The 18,921-nt window shown below is 48.2% G+C and overlaps 1 long non-coding RNA gene across 2 annotated transcripts; it reads left to right on the top strand.

Moving 5' to 3' along the window:
* The first annotated feature begins 2,526 nt into the window (after window positions 1-2,526).
* LOC141370447 (uncharacterized) lies at window positions 2,527-16,704 on the top strand. Of its 2 annotated transcripts, none has more exons than XR_012374475.1 (3): window positions 2,527-2,630; window positions 15,421-15,620; window positions 16,374-16,704. It is a non-coding gene; the product is annotated as an uncharacterized lncRNA (long non-coding RNA). The 2 variants fall into 2 exon arrangements; XR_012374476.1 differs by having other exon boundaries at window positions 2,565-2,778.
* Window positions 16,705-18,921: the final 2,217 nt, after the last annotated feature.

Here is an 18,921-nt window from a genome sequence, read left to right as displayed (position 1 = left end):
TGGAGTAGACCCAAGTAGGCCAGGGTCAGGGGGCTGTTCCTGCCAGTGAAGCTGGAGGCCAGGGGTGAGGCTATTTCTGTAACTCGCAGGCTTTGTCCCGTCTTGGTAGTGAGCTCAGGGGGCACATCCTGTCTCCAGGCCGGGCACCGACCCCTGCTCACCTGAGCAGGGGTGGGGGAGGCCCCACAGTGGCAGGCCAGATAGATCTGCCCTTACCTGATTTCTGGCTGCCCTTGAACACATCCCACATGCAAACACACCTGTGCCTTGGGGCCCGCTGGCCTTGCCACCTGGGATGTGCAGTCCAGCCTTCTATTTCTGTGACTCTCCTGCTAACTCTTCAGCAGCCAACTCTACTGCAACCGTCCCAAGATCTCCCTGAGTCAGATGAGTCATTCCTTAGCTAGACCTTGGGCGGTTTACCTGACTCCGTGAATTTAGTGTACGCACTTGTAAGATGGGACTGTTCATACCTACCTGTGGGTCACACGAGCATTTAGTGAGAAAACTCACGAGAAAGTGGGAAATCCTTGAGGATAGGATTTTCCCATTCCCGGTGCCTAACAGAGGACCTGACCCAATACAATGGGTGCAAAGGGAAGTGGCCCCCGGCCCCCGACAGCCACGTTCTCTGAGCACTTACTATGCACCAGGCAAGGTGGGGAGCATTCTCTGAGCATCATTCAACCACCTAACAAATACCTGGTGAGCTTCTACACTGTGTCGGGTCCTGTCAGCAGCACTTAGGTAATATCGGTGAACCAAGGGCACAAATCCTGTCCTCGGAGAACTTGCCTTCTAGCAGAGGGAGCAGATGACAAAGAGCAAACATGAGTGTTAGACGGTGACAAGTGCTGTGAATAAAAATAGAGCAGTGCTAGGGGGAGTGTGGGGAAAAGGGAGTAGGTTGCCATCTTAAACAGGATGGTTGGTGTATGACTCCTTCAAAGAGGAACTTTGAGCCAAAGCTTGAAGGAGGTGAGGGACTTGGCCAGACAGTTTTACCTGTAGGGGCAGGGAGGGGGGTGGTTCTTGACCAGGGGAAGAGCTGGGGCCAAGACCTTAGGGTGGAGCTGACCTGGTTTGTTGGGGGTGGAGAAGGGAAACAGGAGAACATTAGGGCATGAGGCCAGGGTGGTTACTGGGCTAGTTCACCAGCCCTTATAGGCTATCAGAAGGACTTTCATTTTCGCCCTGAATGAGTTAAGGAGCCATGGGAGGTTTTGAGCGTAGGAATGACATGATTTGATTTGATTTGATTTATCTAATACTTATTTTTGTAGAGATATACTTGGCATACGATATTGTAGTTTCAGGTGTATAATCTATTAATTTGATACATGCCAAATGATTATCACAATAAATTTAATTAACATCCATCGCCACACATAGTTACAAAAATAGTTTCTTCTTGTGATGAGAACTTTTTTTTTTTAAAGATTCTTATTTATTTATTTGAGAGAGAGAGAGACAGAGACAGAGAGAGCAAGAGTGGGGAGCAGAGGGAGAAGCAGGTTCCCCGCTGAGCGGGGAGCCCGATATGGGGCTCGATCCCAGGAGCCTGGGATCACGACCTGAGCCGAAGGCAGACAGACCCTTAACCAACTGGGCCACCCAGGCGCTCTGTGATGAGAACTTTTAAGTTCTACTCTCTTAGCAACTTTCAAATATATATTATTAACTATAGTCACTACGCTGTGCACGGCTTCCCCGGACTCGTTTATCTTATAACTAGGAGTTTGTACCTTTTGACCCCCTTCACCCATGACTTATGTTTTAAAATGATCACTCTGCAGGGCTGTTCTGTGGGTTCAAAACCCAGCTCTGCCTCTTCGTAGCTCTCACGGGGCAAGACGTTTTACCACTCAGCTTCATTTTTCTCCTCTGTAAAAAAGCAGATTAAGAATATGCCTCCAACAGATCCTTGGCATAAATTCTCGTCTGCTTTCAGGCCTAAGAATAGCAGTCCTTCGGAGCCGACGGTCCCTTTCACTCTTGGGAACTCTGGCGGCGCTGCTCGTGCTGATTGGCTGCTGGGGAGCCCGACGCAAAGCACGTGACCAGCCAGAGCCGCGCCTTGACCTTTAGGTAGTGGCAGCTTTATTTCTGTGCTTGCTGCTTTCCTACCTGCTTGCGAATTGTTTTCGAATGTCATGCCTCTTCCATAATGTCCTTGACAATAACAGTTTTCCCTCGATTACAACAATAATACATGTTCAGGTTAGGTATTTTGGAAAATGGACATGTAGAATACAGCATGGGGAAAATACGTGACTCAAAGATAACTACCGTAAGTCTTGTTTCTGGTAGAATTTCCATTTGATTATATATATGTACATATATAGACAAATTATATATATATACATATATATGACATATATGTAATGTATGTGTAGCAGTGAGCTACTAAACGTTTATTTTCCTTCTCCCACAATTCCTTTAATCCCGTGCCCTTTCCCTCACCCAGGCTCCCGGGGGACTGAAACTTCATGCCACAGTGGAAAACAAATAATGAAGCAAAGATCTGGCTTTTGAGGTTTGAGTATAAGCTACACATTGGAAGAGTAGAGGGAGAGTCCAGAGCAGGCAGGAATGCTCTAACGGAGCCGGGGGACAGCAATGGAGGGAAGGTGAGGAAGTGTGGGTGCTGAAGGAGGGCCCTGTCTGTCTCCCTCCTGTCTGTCCCGTCTGTCCGCTGCCCCTGCTTCGTCCCGGGAAGTGGAGGCGTGGGGACCTGCCCCGGCGTGGCAGAAGGGTGCTGTAGGACTCCATGAGCAGGTAGGACCTGTGCCCTCCCTGTCAACACATCTTGAGGAGGACAGGGCCCCTGAGTTCCTGGCACCGCGCTGAGGTGCCGGACAGCAGAGCGGAGCAGAGATGACTGGGCAGTCCAAGCGGATGGGCGGTGAGAGCCCTGCAGAATATTCCCCAGCCCAGGAGAGGCTAGGGGAGGGAGAGGGAGGTCCTGGGCTCTGGGGAGGTTGTGGGGCATGATGGAGAGCTCCCGGGGTTCCCCTTGGCTCACGCACACCAGCGGGACCATCACGGTGCCCCGATGTGGGGCTGTACCAGTTTCCTGTGGCTGCTGGCTATCCCACATTACCACACACTTTGCTGGCTTGAAACCACAGACCTTTATTCTCTCACAGTTCTGGAGGCCAGAGCTCCAAAGTCATTTCGCTGCACTGAAATCAAAGTGCTGGCAGGGCCCCGGGGGAGAAGCTTCTTGCCCCCTCCAGCCCCTGGTGGCTGTTGGCATTCATTAGCTTGTGGCTACCCCTCTGTTCTGTTTTCATGCCTGTCTAATCTCCCTCTGCCTCTCGCTTACGAGGATACATGTGATTGCAGTTCAAATCCATCTGGATAGTCCAGGATAAGCTCCTTCCCTCAAGATCCTTATCTTAAACAGAAGGAAAAATAAAACAATACATCAAACTAAAAGCCTTCTGCACAGCAAAGGAAACCATCAACAATGTGAAGAGGCAACCTACTGAATGGGAGAAAACATTTGAAAATCATATATACGGTAAGGGGTTAATATCCAAAATATATTACACCTACAACAACAAAATATGTAACTCCTACAACTCAGTGACAAGATGAAACAAAACAAAACAAAAAACAATCTGATTAAACAGTGGGCAGAGGATCTGCACAGGCATGTTTCCAGAGAAGAGATGCAGATGGCCAACAGACACATGAGAAGATGTTCTATATCACTCGTCATCAGGGACATGAAAATCCAAGCATAGGATTCATGAAATATCACCTCACCCCTGTTAGAATGGCTATCATCAAAAAGATAAGAAATAACAAGTGTTGGCGAGGATGTGGAGAGAGGGGAACCCTCATGCACTGTTGGTGGGAATGCAAGCTGGCGGAGCCACACTGGAAAACGGTATGGAGTTTCCTCAAAAAGTTGAAAATAGAGCTACCCTACAATCCAGCAATTCCACTTCCGGGTATTTATCAGATGAAAAGGAAAACACTAACTTAGAAAGATATATACATTCCCGTGCTTGTTGCAGCAGTATTTATGATAGCAAAGATATGGAAGCAACCGGAGTGCGCTGATGGATGAACGAATCAAGGAGATGTGGTGGACATGTAAAAAATGGCATAATTTTTGGCCATAAAAAAGAAGGAAATCTTGCCATCTGTGACAACATGGAGGGACTTGGAGGGCATTATGCTAAGTAAGTCAGACGTAGAAAGACAAATACTGCATGACCTCGTTTATATGTGAAATCTAAAAAAACACCCCCCCCAAACTGAACTTAGAGAAACAGAGAAAAGATTGGTGATTGCGAGCTGTGGGGGTAGGAGGTAGGTGAAATGGGTGGAGGTGCTCAAAAGGTACAAAATTCCATTTATAAAGTCCTGGAGATAATAATGCACAGCATGGTGACCATGGTTAACAATACTGTGTTGTATATTTGAAAATTGCTAAGAGAATAGACCTTAAAAGTTCTCATCACAAGAAAAAAAATTTTTGTAACTATGTCTAAGGAAGGATGTTAACGACCTATTGTGGTGATCATTGCACAATATGTACAAATACCAAATCATTATGATATAGACCTGAAACTAAAATAATGTTATATGTCAACTACGTCTCAATAGAAAAACTTCCCTTATAAATAATAAGAAAAATAATTAAGGGGCACCTGGGTGGCTCAGTCTGTTAAGTGTCTGCCCTCTGCGCAGGGTCCTGTGATTGAGCCCCTTGTGTGCGGGGGGCTCTGCTCAGGGGGGAGCCTATTTCTCCCTCTCCTTTGGCCCCTCCCTGCCTTGCTCTCCACCCTCTCTCTTGGTCTCTCTCTCTCAAATAAACAAATAAATAAAATCTTTGAAAAATATTTAAACACAATTTTAAAAAGAAGTAAAATTAAAATTGTAAACAAATACATAATAATAATTTTAAATAGGCGAGTCATTAAAACTCGTGAATACGTAATAATTTAAATACACCAGTGAATTTCTGTCCTAGGTGACAATGAAATAAAGATATCAGTCTTGCGCTCTTCTCTGTCTCTACCCATGTGTGCACGTGTGTGCATCGTCCTTACGTGTCTTGCCTCTTGTACAGGAACCAAAGAAGAGCTGAGGGAGGTGGGGCTCCAGTCGCTGCTATTCTTTTGGTTTGTCTGTGCCCGAGTTAAGGCACCCAACTGAATGCATGAAATACGCACAGAATAAAGGACAGAGAACGTCTTGTTGGCCTCTGATGGGTCAGAGAGGCATCTGTAGGGTTTTTGGATAGAAGAGACTGACTGAACAAAGGTGAGGAAGATTCCTCCTCTGCATGGGAACCTAAGCTCAGTGAGGGCCGGGGTCCACGAGCCCCAGCGCTTAGCAGAACTGGTGGTATATAGGTTCTTAGTAAATGCTGAAATTATCGGTGAATTCAGTTTGCCCACTGATGGCACTTTTCTACATTATCATGCCCCGTTATGTTTTATTCTGATGTGAGAAAGGGAAGGGGAAAAATCAGGAGCCTCTAGGGGCGATCTGCGGTAAGAGAACTCATCTCTTTGGACCTCAGTTTCCTTTTTGAAATTATGGGATGGGATTTTTAAAAAAAAGATCTTTATCTTAATCACATATTTTTCTATATAGTGCAATATTCCTCTTTTGCCATATAAGGTAATATTCACAGGTTCGGGGAGATTAAGAAGTGAATATGTGTTGGGGGAGGGGGGGCATTTTTTCTGCTGACACGGGCCAAGAAAGCTGCCTGGACTGAAGGGTCAGGTGGACAGGAACCGGCCTCGATCCCACAGCGCCGCCCGTGAGAACTGACAGTGGGCTAGGCCAGGCTCGTGGGATGTCTCGGGGACATTCCACCATCGTGGGCAGATGGCACTTGAGGACAGGGAAAAGGAGGTGGAGTTGGTTGTGTGCGTGGGGACCCAGAAATGACTGAGGTTAAGCTTCCATCTCACAAAATGGGGGTTTGTAATAGAAATTAAATTTAGGTAGAAAAAGGCAGTTACCACTTTTTTGTATATATCTGAATGGTCTGCATTTGGAACCCATTCCATACACCCACGTATATACTCCCACAGTTAGGGCTCCTCTGTTTTCTTGTAGGCTAATTTTTCTTAACTTAATAAAATGTTGTAAAGAGCTTTCCATGTCATTAAATATTCTTCTACATCATCGTTTTCACAACTACCTTTAACACTCCACTAATTGATACACAATTTTATATATACCCTATCCTGTATTATTATAAAATCTTATAAGCCACTTTAAATCCCTTTTTTCTTTTTGACGTTATGAGAAATCAATATACTTATGAATGTCTCACAAGGTTGTTATGAGGATTATCTATAATATATGTAAAATTTGAAATTGTAATCCACTCAAAGCTGGTCATACTTTTTTTTGCCAAATTTACTTTACTCTTTTTCTTTTTCTTTCTTTCTTTCTTTCTTTCTTTCTTTCTTTCTTTCTTTCTTTCTTTCTTTCTCACTCTCTTTCTTTCAGATTTTATTTATTTATGTGAAAGAGGGAGCATGGGGGTGGGGGCAGGGGCAGAGGGAGAGGGAGAAACAGACTCTCCGCTGAGTAGGGAGCCCAACGCAGGGCTCCATCCCAGGCCCCTGGGATCAGGACCTGAGCTGAAGGCAGACACTTAACTGACTGAGCCACCCAGGCGCCCTTCTTTCTTCTTTTTAAAAGATTTTATTCATCTGTTTATTTGAAAGAGTGCATACACGCATGCATGTGCGCATATGAGGGTGAGTGAGGGATTGGGGGGTAGGGACAGAAGGGGAGGGAGGGGGACAAGCAGACTCTGCGTGCTGAGCTCGGAGCCCAATGTGGGGCTCCATCCCTGGATCCCAGATCACAACCCTGAGATCACCACCTGAGCCAAAACCAAGAGTCAAACACTCAAAGAACTGAGACACCCAGGCACCCCTACTTTACTGTTTCTTATGGCAGTAAAGGTGTTGCTCAAATTAGAAACCTAGGTGTCACTATGTCCCCCCTTCTCACCCTGTCCCTACATTAAGCCAGATCATGCCCTGTTCTGCCTTTGAAACGTCTGTGGGATCTGCTGGCTCTCTGCATCCTCACAGCCCTCCCCTGGGTCAGGCCCTATCACTCCTCCCCGCCCTGTTGCATCAACCTCTTCCTTGGCTGTCTTAACTTGGGTTCTCCCAAAAGCAGGCCCTGAGACAAGGACTTGGATGCACATACATTATTTGGGGGGTGACCCTCAAAGTGAATCAGGCAGTGCAGAGAGCGAGGAGAACAAACACTACAGCGCAGTCCCTCGGGGGCCTGGAGGTGTCTGCAGGGCTGAGCAGGTTCCTGGGAAGGCCCTTCTCTTCCTGGGCACAGAGTAGAGGCAGGAAGATGCTGCGGTGGAAAGCCGTCAGCGTGGATGAGACTGTTTCCTGAGGCTGCTTGTGAACTCGACGTGGACCAAGGCGACCCGGGGCGGGACATCCCAGCATCTGTGACGGTGTTCTTCTGACTGAGTCTCTCCTCCTGCCCGTCTCCACTCTGCCTCCAGAGGGGTCTTCCAGAGACATGGTGTCCCAGGCTGAACTGTATGAAAACAAAGAAGCAGGTGGGGGGGTGGTGAGACAGATTGGCTCCCACAGCGGGACTCACTGCGGGACTTTGAGTTCAGCCCAAGCTGAGCTAAGCTGGGCCATTCTGGACGGGAACAGGCCACAGGTGAGAGAGCAAGCGTCGGACTAAAAATTTACTTGGTTCACATGAAATTGGAAAGGTCGAGTCTTCAGGTGAGAGTAAGAGGTGACCCAGAAAGCCCAGGGAAGCCATCTGGGAGTCCACTCGGGCCACGGATAATCCACATACCGATAATGGAGAGTTTACCCTGGGCCGTTTGACAGTGGCATAAAAGATATGAAGATATATTTAGAGCAGCACAAATGACAATTCATATCCATATATATATATATATATATATATATATATATATATATATATATATATCTGTAGATCTTACCAGGAAAAAAAAAGTATGCCACCCTTGGAATATTGCCACTATTGGAAAATAAATGAATAAATGAGAGACTCATGTGCGTCATGAGATCGGCTGAGAAAGCAGCTGTCTGGAAGCCGGTGACTTTCCCCAGCAGCCCCGGGACTGGCCTCACTGACGGGAATCTCAGAGCAGCCTGGGACTTGGTTCCCCATCTGACTGTTGTGTGGCCTTCAGCCAGAGCAGACCCTTCTGGGTCCTCTTAAGTGAACAGCTTTCTTTATGTGCTAATTAAGTAATTAGTTCAGCAGCCATTTCCTGGGCTGGGTCCTGGGACACAGAGGTGGTTCAGATTTGATTTCTGCTCTTGGGCTCACCGTCTGGAGTGGCTGGGATGGGGGACAGAGTTTAGTCCTGTGATAGAGGGAAGCACGGAGACCCCCAGCTGGCTTGATGAGTCAAGGGAGACTTACTGCAGGGGTGATGCATGAGATGGCTCTTGGCAAATGAGCAGAAGTTTACTACAAGGTAGGAACAATGTGGGGACAGGGGGAGAGAGAGCAGTCCTTCAACTCCATGTATGGAGCACCTGCTCCATATATCAGAACCCTGCTAGGTACTAAATGTATGGAAATGATGAACACAGGAACCCTGGTATTAAGGAAGCTGAGACCCAGAGAGGCAAAGTGACATGCCCAGAGTCACACGGCATGTGAGGGGCAGAGCAAGGACTTGGAACTCTCCAAGTCCTCACCTTTTCCCTCCCTTCCTGGCCATGACTCCGGTGGACAGCCCTGGGTAGCTGGCGGGGACACGGCTTCTCATTCTAAGTGTACCCAACATGCTTTCTCCAGGCCAGCCCTTTCTTCCCAACGCCTCAGTACTGATGGATGTTGGATATGCCATTGATTTCTGTGCCTCTCTCCACCTCTCAGGTGGGAGACTGTAAAAATAGATGTCTCAGGTAAGTCCCAGGCAGGTTTCCAGGCCAGGTGGTTCTGGGAGAGGATCTTGCTCAGCTGCAGAAGCTGAGCCCAAGCAAACATTGGCATATCAGATGTGGTGGAGACAGAGTCTGAACCAGACAGGAGCTCCGTGTCACCTGCAAAGTGCAGGTGGGGAGAGGGGGAGAAGGCCAGAAGCAGGGGGGATGGAGGTTCACATGGATGGCAGTTTTATGACCCAGCCCGGCAGTCAATGGCATCACTTTGGCTGTCCCTTATTAGTCAAGGCAGTTACAAGCGTCTGCCAGGTCCAAGGGGAGAGGGTATAAACTCTACTTCTTGATGGGGAGTGGCAAGGTCCTAAAAGAGCATGTGGGATGAGAGATATAATTGCAGCCCTTTGGGGAAAATAAAATCTGCCACACCCACTTTGAGGCTTGCGTTTTGACTTTACGGTATCTTTGGATGAACAGAAGTTCTAAAGTCTGTAACTGTCAGCCTTCCTGCACTTTTCCCTTTATATTTGCATTTTTTAAAAAAATTTCTTGTTCCATAAAGGAAGTTCATAAAGGAATGTTCCTCTGTTTTCTCCAAAAATTCACAACAAAAAAGTTGGTTCTCGTAGTTGAACTCGTAACCCATCTGGAACTGATTGTTGTGGACGGTGTAAGGTGCAGATCACATTTCGTTTTTTGCAGAAGGATCCCAAGAAGTGTCAGTGCTATTCAGTGAATAGTCCTTTGTTCATCTGCAACGCAGCTATCAGATATCAAGTTTCCACATGCATGGGGTCCTACTTCTGGGGTCTCTGTTCTGTTCCATCGCTTTAGTTGTGGGCGCCAACACCCACTTTCTTAATTTCTGTGGTTTTCTGATAAGTCTCAGTAGCTGGTAGGGCAGGCCTCTCACCTTCTTTTTCTTTTCTTGGAAGTATCTTGGCCTTTTTGCTTGTCAATTAAACAAAATGCTAAAACCAACTTGCAAAATTCTCCAAAAGATTTGCTGGACTTTTTAGTGGGATGATATGGAATCTACAAATTGATTTGGAGATAATTGATGCTGATAAGTGGTCATTTTTTATCCATGAATCTTAAATATGTCCCCACTTTTTAAAGGTCTTCCTTAATGTTTTCAATTGAGTTTAAAATCTTTCTTCATCAAAGGGCTTGTATGTCTTTGTTAAATTGATTTCAAGACACATTCTAATTTTTGTTGCTATTATGAACGCATCTTTTGAAAAAGTACACTTTTGAACTTTATGTTGCTGGTATAAAAAAATGCTGCTGCTTTTTATGTATTTATCTTATCTTCACCCATCTTGCTAAACTCTGTGATTTTAATTATTTGAGGGTCGTTTGTAGGTTACACGTAGATAACAATATCTGTAAACAATGAGAGTCTTGTTTTTCCCTTTGGTATCTTTGTACTTCTCAGTTCTTCTCCTTATTTTATTGTGCTGGCTAGGGACTCCAGAACCCAATTCCACAGAAGCTGTGACAGTAGGAACCCTTGTTCCTGATTGTAAAGAGGATTAAAAAAAAAAACAAAACTCACTATTGAATATGGTTTGCCGGTGGAGATTTTGTAGGTATTATTTGTGAGATTTGGAAAGTTTTTCTGCCCTCTGAGTCTAAGAGCTGTTTTGTTTGTTTAGTCATGAGTAAACATTGAATAGTATTGAATCCTTTTTTTTCATCTACAGGATGAAAATACAGCTTTTCTCCTTTAATCCGCTATTGCTGAATAATAGGTAACATAAGATTTGGCAGTGAATGACAGAAAAGCCAAAATAATAGCAGCTTAAACATAAGAGGAGTTTATGTCTCCCCCCCATACAGGTCTGGAGTGGGCATTCAGGAGTAGTTGGGCAACTGTACTCCAGGAAGCCCTCAATGCCCCAGGCTCTCCCATTTTGCACCCTGTCACCTGTCGATCAGGCTGACCCTCATGACCCAAGATGGCGCCCCAGCTGCACAGGCTCTTGCTCAGGAGCAAGGGACAAGCCAATGGCTCCCAGGAAAGTCTCCTGGAGTATGGTGCCATAAACTTTGCTTGTGTTTTATTTAGGACTTTAAAACAAGATTTATTTATTTATTTACTTATTTGAGAGAGAGAGAGAGAGAGAGAGCGCGCGCAGGGGGACGGGCAGAGGGAGAGGAAGAATCTTAAGTAGGTTCCATGCCCAGTGTGGAGCCTGATGCAGGCTCGATCTCATGACCCCGAGGTCATGACCTGAGCTGAAACCAAGAGTCCAACACTTAACTGACTCAGCTGGCCAGGCGCCCCTATTTGGGATTTTTACAAACACGTTCATAGGTCCTATAGGCTTATAATTTTCCTTTACCACACTGACTCTGATTTTGGTACGGAAATGTTGTATGAATTCAGGTTATTAATTCCTTGAAGGTTTGTCATTGCTCTGATGAAAAATCCTTTATCCTGAGTCTTATTAAAATTTTTTATTTAAAAAATTTTATTTTCAATTTTATTAAAAATTTTTAAAAGATTTATTTATTTATTTGAGAGGGAAAGAGAGAGAACGAGCAGGGGGAAAGGGAGAGAGAGAGAATCCCAAGCAGACTCCCTGTTGAGTGCAGAGCCCGACGTGGGGCTGGATCTTTGAACCCTTAACTGGCTGAGCCGCCCCCGTGCCCCTTGATTAAAAATTTTTAAAACAATTTTCACATTTACAGAAAAGTTGCAAGTACACATAATGTATTTTTTTCCCACGTGAATATTTTAGTGTTTCCTACAAACAAGGGCCTCTTCCTTCACAAGCACACCAGGACCATCAAAGTCAGGAAATGAACATGTGTACGTGACCGTAATCCACCCCGTAGGCCCCCTTCAAAGTTCTCCCGTTGTCCCAATCCTATCCTTTATACCCAAAGGATCCAGTTCAGAGTCTCCTGTCACGTCTGTGTCTTAGTCTCCTTCAGACTGGAACAGTTTCCCAGGCCTTCCCTTGCCTTTCATGATCTTGATACTTGTGAAGATTATAAGTCAGTGATTCTTGCCTTGCCCTGGTAGAATGCCCTTCAGTTTTGGTTTTGTCTGCTATTCTCTCGTGATTAGATTCAGGTTTCGAATCTTTAGCAGGAATACCACAGAAGCGATCCTGTGTTCTCAGCGCACGTTATCAGGCGGCACATGATTTCAGTTTGTCTTCTTACTGGTGCTGTTTGATCACCCTGATTGTGTTTGGCAAGCTTCTGCGCAGGAACATTACTCAGGAAACTATTCCTTTTCCATCTGCAATGAAAGAGTATTTTTGTGGGGAGGTATTTTGAAATGATAAGAATATCCCGTTCCCCATCAAATTCTCCCTTCCTCCTCCTCCCTTCCCTTCCTCCCTGTTTGGACTCATGGTTTCTTATTTTATTCAATGTGCTGTAATCTGTTACTATCATTATTTATTTTGATGCTCAAAGTGTTCCAGATCAGACACAGTGACTTCTGTGACTTTGGGATAGATCCTTGCCTTTAAGTACTTCCTCACTTTTCAGAACAACAGGCTCATCTTATTCTTTCTGGGCCTCAGGAATAAGCCATTTCTACAAGGAGCCCTGGATCCTTTTAGAAGACAAGATCTAGGTATTTGGGGTGCTCATGGCTATCGGGGTGTTACGTCTCCCAGGTCTTCTCAGTGGAGAGAGCTAAAAGCATGTCTATCTGTGAAATTGTTGAGTTCACCGCCCTTCCTCCAATTCCACTCCCACACCACGCAGCTCATTCTCTGTGTCTCTTTCCATATTTGTGACTTTCTCCTCCAACAGTGAGGAAACCTGGCTCCCATTATCCTGAATATATTTACTTATTTGATACATATAACCAACCTCCCATCACAGCCACTGCCCCCCTCCTTTGTGCGGATGCCTTCCTCACCCTTTCTGTGCTTGGCTACCCCAGGCCGGGCCCAGTCCCCCACATGGTCAACATTTGTTGAATTGATCCCCTCAAAGCTCAGTCTTTCTTGAGTAACCCTCAGCAAGAAACTCAAGCTTTATTCTACAAAAATCTCTTTTAATTTTGAATTGTCGGTGAAAAAGAGACCATTGGTTTTCGTAACTGGGAAGATCATTTTTTGTTTTTTTTTTCTTTTTCTTTTAGTTCCAGTAGAGTTAATATGCAGTGTTATATTAGTTTCAGGTATACAATATAGTGATTCAACAACTCTATACATTATTCGGTGCTCATCATGGTAAGTGTACCCTTGATCAACTAGAAAGAGAATTTTTAATATAATATAAAATAAGGAAAACACACAGTTTAAAATGCCCTTAGAAATCTTATACCATTAGGTGGTGCCTGGCTGGCGCCGTCTGTTAAGCATCTGACTCTTGGTTTCAGTTCAGGTCATGATCTCGGGGTCTCGGGATCGAGCCCCGCATCGGGCTCTGCGCTCAGCGTGGAGTCTGCTTCAGATTCTTGCTCTCTCTCTCTCCCTGCCCTCCTGCTTGTGCTGTCTCTCTCGCTCTCTAAAAATAAATAAATAAAATCTTAAAAAAAATAAATCTTGTACCCTCAGAACACATTGCTGGACTCCTGATTTGAGACCCTCTCCCTCAAATGCATGCAATGCTTCCACATCTTTGTGAGCAATGCTCACTAAGGTGGGTTACCCATTCTTGATAACTGTGGATCATTGGGAAGCACACTCACTGTTAGAATTCTGATGCTCCTGCTCCTGCATGGTCCCACCTCGAGAAACGTGGTAACTTCTGGCCTCTGTTGTTCACAATTATGCCATCTCCTACTTTGCCGTCAGCTGACATTACTTAGACCTGCCAGGGTGCCCACCTCCATGTGCTCCCTTCTGGTAAGTGTGTGAAAATGGTTACCATTGCATTGGTGCTTCTTCAGCCCAAACCACACCCCCAGTTTCTCTGCCTTTACCTGGGACCGGGGCTCAGGTGGGAGGTCCTTGGCTCTGTGGGTCACTGCCAGACCCCCAAATGAGGGAGAGGTGGGTGTTCACTGCTCTGGGCACCTGGGGCTCCCTGCTCCAGCGGCCTGGTCTACGGCCAGCCCCCAGCCCCACCACACCCATCTTTTCTTGCTCCCCTCCCCTTTGGGGCTTTCTGTCAGGCTCTCAACTTTTCTCCAGGTTTCTTTCTCTTTTCACCATCTTTGTCTCCCGTGTGCTAAGCTTGATTCTGCCACCAGTTTGCTGGGCCTCAGTTTTCTCATCTGGAAAATGGGGGGAGGGTTGAATGTAGATGTTAAGGCCCCTCCTGGCTCTGCCATCTCTCTTCCCGCTCCCTGTCTGCTCATCGTATGCTCTTTCCTCTCTGCCTCTGATTCTCTGGGAGTCCCTCTCCCTCCTCTTCCTGTGACTTTATTCTCTTCTATGACATCGACTTCCTATCTTAATTTTCTTTCTTGAATCTCTTCTTTCTCTCTCCCCCTTTCTCTCTTTCTACTGCCTCCAACTCTCTAGCCTCTGGGTCTCTCTGCCCTGTTCTCTGGCTTTCTACCGTGTCCCTGTCTATGACAACTTTGCTCTGAATTCTGTTTCTCCTTCTGATCACTGGCCCCCCTTCCCCAGCTCCCTGCCCCACATTGCTTTCTCAGCCTATTCCTGAACCAATGTTTCTGGGTCCGCACCCCTTCCTCGTCCCTGCCCAGGGTCCCCTTTCCCATCCATGCCCTGGCCTGGGGCTAGGAGCTGGGCGCCCGCTGCCACGCGGCCCCAACCAGAGCCAGGCTCCTCCCTATAATGGAAGAAGCAGCTGTGAGGCGGGCCCCAGGCATGTGGAGCCCTGTTGGCTGCCTCTGTCTCAAAGAAGCGCCATGAAGTCACACGCAGCACTCTGAGAGGGTGTCCAGTCCTGTCACAGCCAGACCCAGAGAGCAGGCATGGGCACACACACACACACACACACACACACACACACACAGCTGAGGTAGGTGCACGGGCAATCATTTCTCACCAGGAACTGCTGCTGGCACTCAAGTTCATAGAAACCTTGTTTCCTCTCTTTGAAGTCTATTCTGGCCTTAATTGCAAGCTTCCAGCCCTCGCAATGTTCTCCACGGAGACATGGATCAAGACTCAGTTGAGGGTGCCTGGGTGGCTCAGTTGGTTAAGCCACTGCCTTCGGCTCAGGTCATGACCCTGGAGTCCCGGGATCGAGTCCCGCATCGGGCTCCGGGCTCAGCAGGGAGTCTGCCTCTCCCTCTGACCTTCTTCCCTCTCATGCTCTCTCTCTACCATTCTCTCTCTCTCTCTCAATAAATAAATAAAAATCTTAAAAAAAAAAAAGATAAGACTCAGTTGAGAGAGAAAATTCAGACCCGTCCAAGGGTTAGGATCTGGCTTCATTCCCATCAAACCCACAGGTTTTGCACCTTGCAGTCTGGACCCAGGCTTTCCAGAATCCAGGCCTCATAGACATTTACGGGGCATCTCCCAACCAGTGCCAGGCGCGCCTGTCCCCCATCCCGCCCCCCCCCGCCAAGCCTCGCAGCAGCCTCCGGAGCCCGGTGCAAATGTCCTCCATTTCACAGGTGAGGAGGCTTAGGCTCCCCAGGTCAGAGGCCCATCGGGCAGAGTTTTCAGCCCCATATGAGTCTGACCTGCCCCTGCGCTCTACCCGCCGAGACAACCCAAGGATGCGAATGTGGCAGGGGGAGGAGAAGCCGGGAGATCCTGCGAAGCAGCTCTGGACGGCTGGTTGGAGTCCTGGAGAAGGCACAACAGAGAGAAAGTTAGTCAGAGCTGATATCCCAGCAGCTGCCCTGGTATTGCCAGAGTTCGGCCCAAAGGCTTGAGATCGACATTTTAGGGGCGAGAGAGTGTTTCAGTCAGGGTTGGGAGCGGGCCACATCACACGTCCTGTGTCCTTAAGGGAAGCAAGAAGGTCCCACAGAGTGGGCTCAGATGTCGCAGTGGGAAGGGGCAGGCTGCCTGTTTGGAGGCGCCCGGCTGGTGGGCAGCCGGCAGAGGGAGGAGCGGCCTCCTTCCCCCACTCACTGCCCAGGGCCCCTTGACAGGGAGTCACAGTGGGCTCCTCAGGCCTCCATGGCCTAGTGTCGGCTCTGTGCCTTCAGTTCTGTTCCCAGCCCCGGTTAGTTCTACAGACCCTGTGCTGCCCTGTCTGGGTACTGCCGCCTCTCAGCCCCACGCACTCCCGGACACTGACAGGGGCCCATGGGACAAGGGGGGCTTGCTTGCCCATCACACTGTTGCTCTCGGTCTTCTTCGTTCTTCCATCTACTCCTCCCCATCTGCTGCTGGACGTTTGTCAGTGGGCGGGGCTCCACCAACCTGCCCTCCGGCTGCTTCTGCCCCGCTCAGTCAGTGTGCAGGAGATCGGGGTGAAGCAGCCATGGGCAGGCTCCACGACCCGCACACACATGAGGCTGGCAGTGGGGGGTGGTGGGGGAGGAGGTTCACCAGCCGGCAGGATTCCTTCCAGAGCATCGTTCCCACCTCCTTCTGGGTTGCTGCCCTCCACTAGGTGGCAACCCTCTGCGTCGCTCCTGAGAGGAGATTTTCACAGGGGCCCCGGCTTCATCACCCTGTCTCCTGGTCCCAAAGACAGAGCTGGCCCAGAGTGGAACATCAGAAAACGTCGATGACCCAGACGAATGAAGAGGTAAATCCCAACAAGCTGGATTCGTGAATGGGATGTGCCCAGAGGAACTTTATCAAGAATGAATGCAAAAAAAAAAAAAAAAAAAAAAAAAAGAATGAATGCAAAGGGACGCCTGGGTGGCTCAGTCGTTAAGCGTCTGCCTTCGGCTCAGGTCATGATCCCAGGGTCCTGGGATCGAGCCCCGCATCGGGCTCCCTGCTCTGTGGGAAGCCTGCTTTTCCCTCTCCCACTCCCCTGATTGTGTTCCCTCTCTTGCTGTGTCTCTCTCTGTCAAATAAATAAATAAAATCTTAAAAAAAAAAAAAAGAATGAATGCAAAGATCCTGCTTGAGCCGGGGACAGGGAGTCCTGGGGCCAGGGAAGAGAGAGACCCTCCAGGTGGCGGAGGCTATGGGCTCACCCTGCGGAACAGCAGTGGGGGCAGCTGAAGCCTGAGTCAGTCTCAGGGGCCCCAGCAGGAGCAGGTTTAGACCAGGCTGGCCCAGGTCCCACCCAACTCTACATTGCCTGCAGCTCCTTGGCAGTTTCTAGAAGAAAAAGGGCAAAACAAAGCATCACTGCTCCACTTTTGGTTCCTCTTCCCAAAAGGGAGGCTGATCCTGTGCAAGCCACTTTCAGAAATAGGAGCATGGCAGTGTGGACAATATTCTTGCTCAGGACCAGGGCCGCGGTCCAGGCCAGGGGACCAGCTTACCACTGGGGGCTCGCTTGCTGTTGTTGCTTGCCCCGGACACTTCCTCAACCTGGCAAGGCCGCTTGCTCCTCCAGGGAAACATGGCATCGGGTTTCTGTTTATGCTTTTGAAGCCATCTAGAAGGCAGCGCTTGGCCTTCTGCAGGGGGTCGCCTGGGGGTCGCCTGTCGTCAAGCTCATTCTGAGGCAGCTCAAGCCAGGCCTGGTCCCTGTGATAAATCCCTGGCAGGACTCAGGAGTGACAGCAACACAGAAAAATACACGCCAACGGAAAAACCCTTGAAGTACCTGTTAGGTGGCAAATTCACACCCCGTTGCCAGAGGACGTGTGAGTCAAGTTCCACATTAAAATCAATTTCCCACGCTACTGAGATGCACCTGGAGCTCCTAGGCTGGCTGTCGGGTGGGTCTTTGGTATCCAGCCCGGGCGGCAGGATGGGGGCTCTCTTAACTCAGTCTCCAAGAACCTCTTCCAGCCTCTGAGCAGCTTCCCTCCCCCAAAACTGCCACACTCACCTAGAACTCACTCCATTCTGCAGGATCACTTTTACCCTAATACAACTCTGTTCTCCTAGACATCTCCTTAGGATCCTCAGAGACCACCTCGTACTTGCTGGGTGGCCTTGGGTAGGTCAGACCAACCTCTCTGAGCCAACAATGTGCACTCCCTAGAGTATATTTCATTTAATCCTCATGACGAGCCCAAACGGACACTTATTTTCGCATTTTACAAAAGGAAACAGCACTGGGTGTGAAGTACTCCCCAAGGTCCCCATTAGTGGGGGTGGACTCCTGGGTCCGTCTCTAGCCTGTGCTCTTTTCTCCTTGTTCTTCACCCCACGGACTCTGGTGTGGTCCCCAATGTCTCCGTTCCTTTTATTGGCCAGAGCTGCCAGCAAGCTTCCGGCCAGGCTCCCTGCGGGCTGCGGTGCCCTCCTGCGGGGCCAAGCCATGCTCCTCCACGCCAATGATTGGAGCCTTGGTGCCCTCTGCTGGATAAAGGCTAAAATACCAGCTCGAGTCCACATTGCCACATTAATGTCTTCTTCAAAAGAACACTTATTTCTTCATCCATCCATCTGTCCAGCCTTCCGTTCACCCACCCAGGTGCTGACACATCCATCTGTCCATCCCAGTTTTGCTGATGTCCTGTAGCATCACCCTCACTCTCTGGGGCCCCCCGAAACCCCCCTAGCTCCTGCTCTACACCTGGCCTTGCATGGGCCTCAGTGATGAAGAGAAGGAAACCAGGAAGCCCCATGCCGTGTGCAGAGCACCTGCACAACCGTTGTACCCTTTGTCTCTGCAACAACCCTGAGGAGGTTTAGAATTCCACCCCATTTAACTGATGAGGAAACTGAGCCCCGGAGAGGCAGCATGGTGCAGGAGACTGATTTCAAAGCAGGGTTCTGTCACTTACTAATTCTGTCACCTCAGGCAAGCTTCTTTTTTTTTTTTAATATTTATTTATTTATGAGAGAGAGCAAGCGAGCAGGGGCTGACGGAGAGGGAGAGAGAGAATCTCAAGCAGACTCCCTGCTGAGCGTGGAGCCGGACGTGTGTCTCAAGTCTCCCCACCCTGAGATCATGACCTGAGCTGAAACCAAGGGTCAGACGTTCAACCGACTGAGCCACCCAGGTGCCCCTGCCACCTCAGGCAAGCTTCTTAAGCTCTACGAACCTCAGTCCCTCATCTGTAAAATCATCTCACACAACT

Source organism: Callorhinus ursinus, unplaced genomic scaffold, assembly GCF_003265705.2.
Source record: "Callorhinus ursinus isolate GAN/ISIS: 27379988/994484 unplaced genomic scaffold, GSC_fseal_2.0 scaffold35, whole genome shotgun sequence".
NCBI lineage: Eukaryota > Metazoa > Chordata > Mammalia > Carnivora > Otariidae > Callorhinus > Callorhinus ursinus.
The sequence above is the reverse complement of the archived record's forward strand: the minus strand, read 5'-3'. Positions and strand labels throughout refer to the sequence as shown.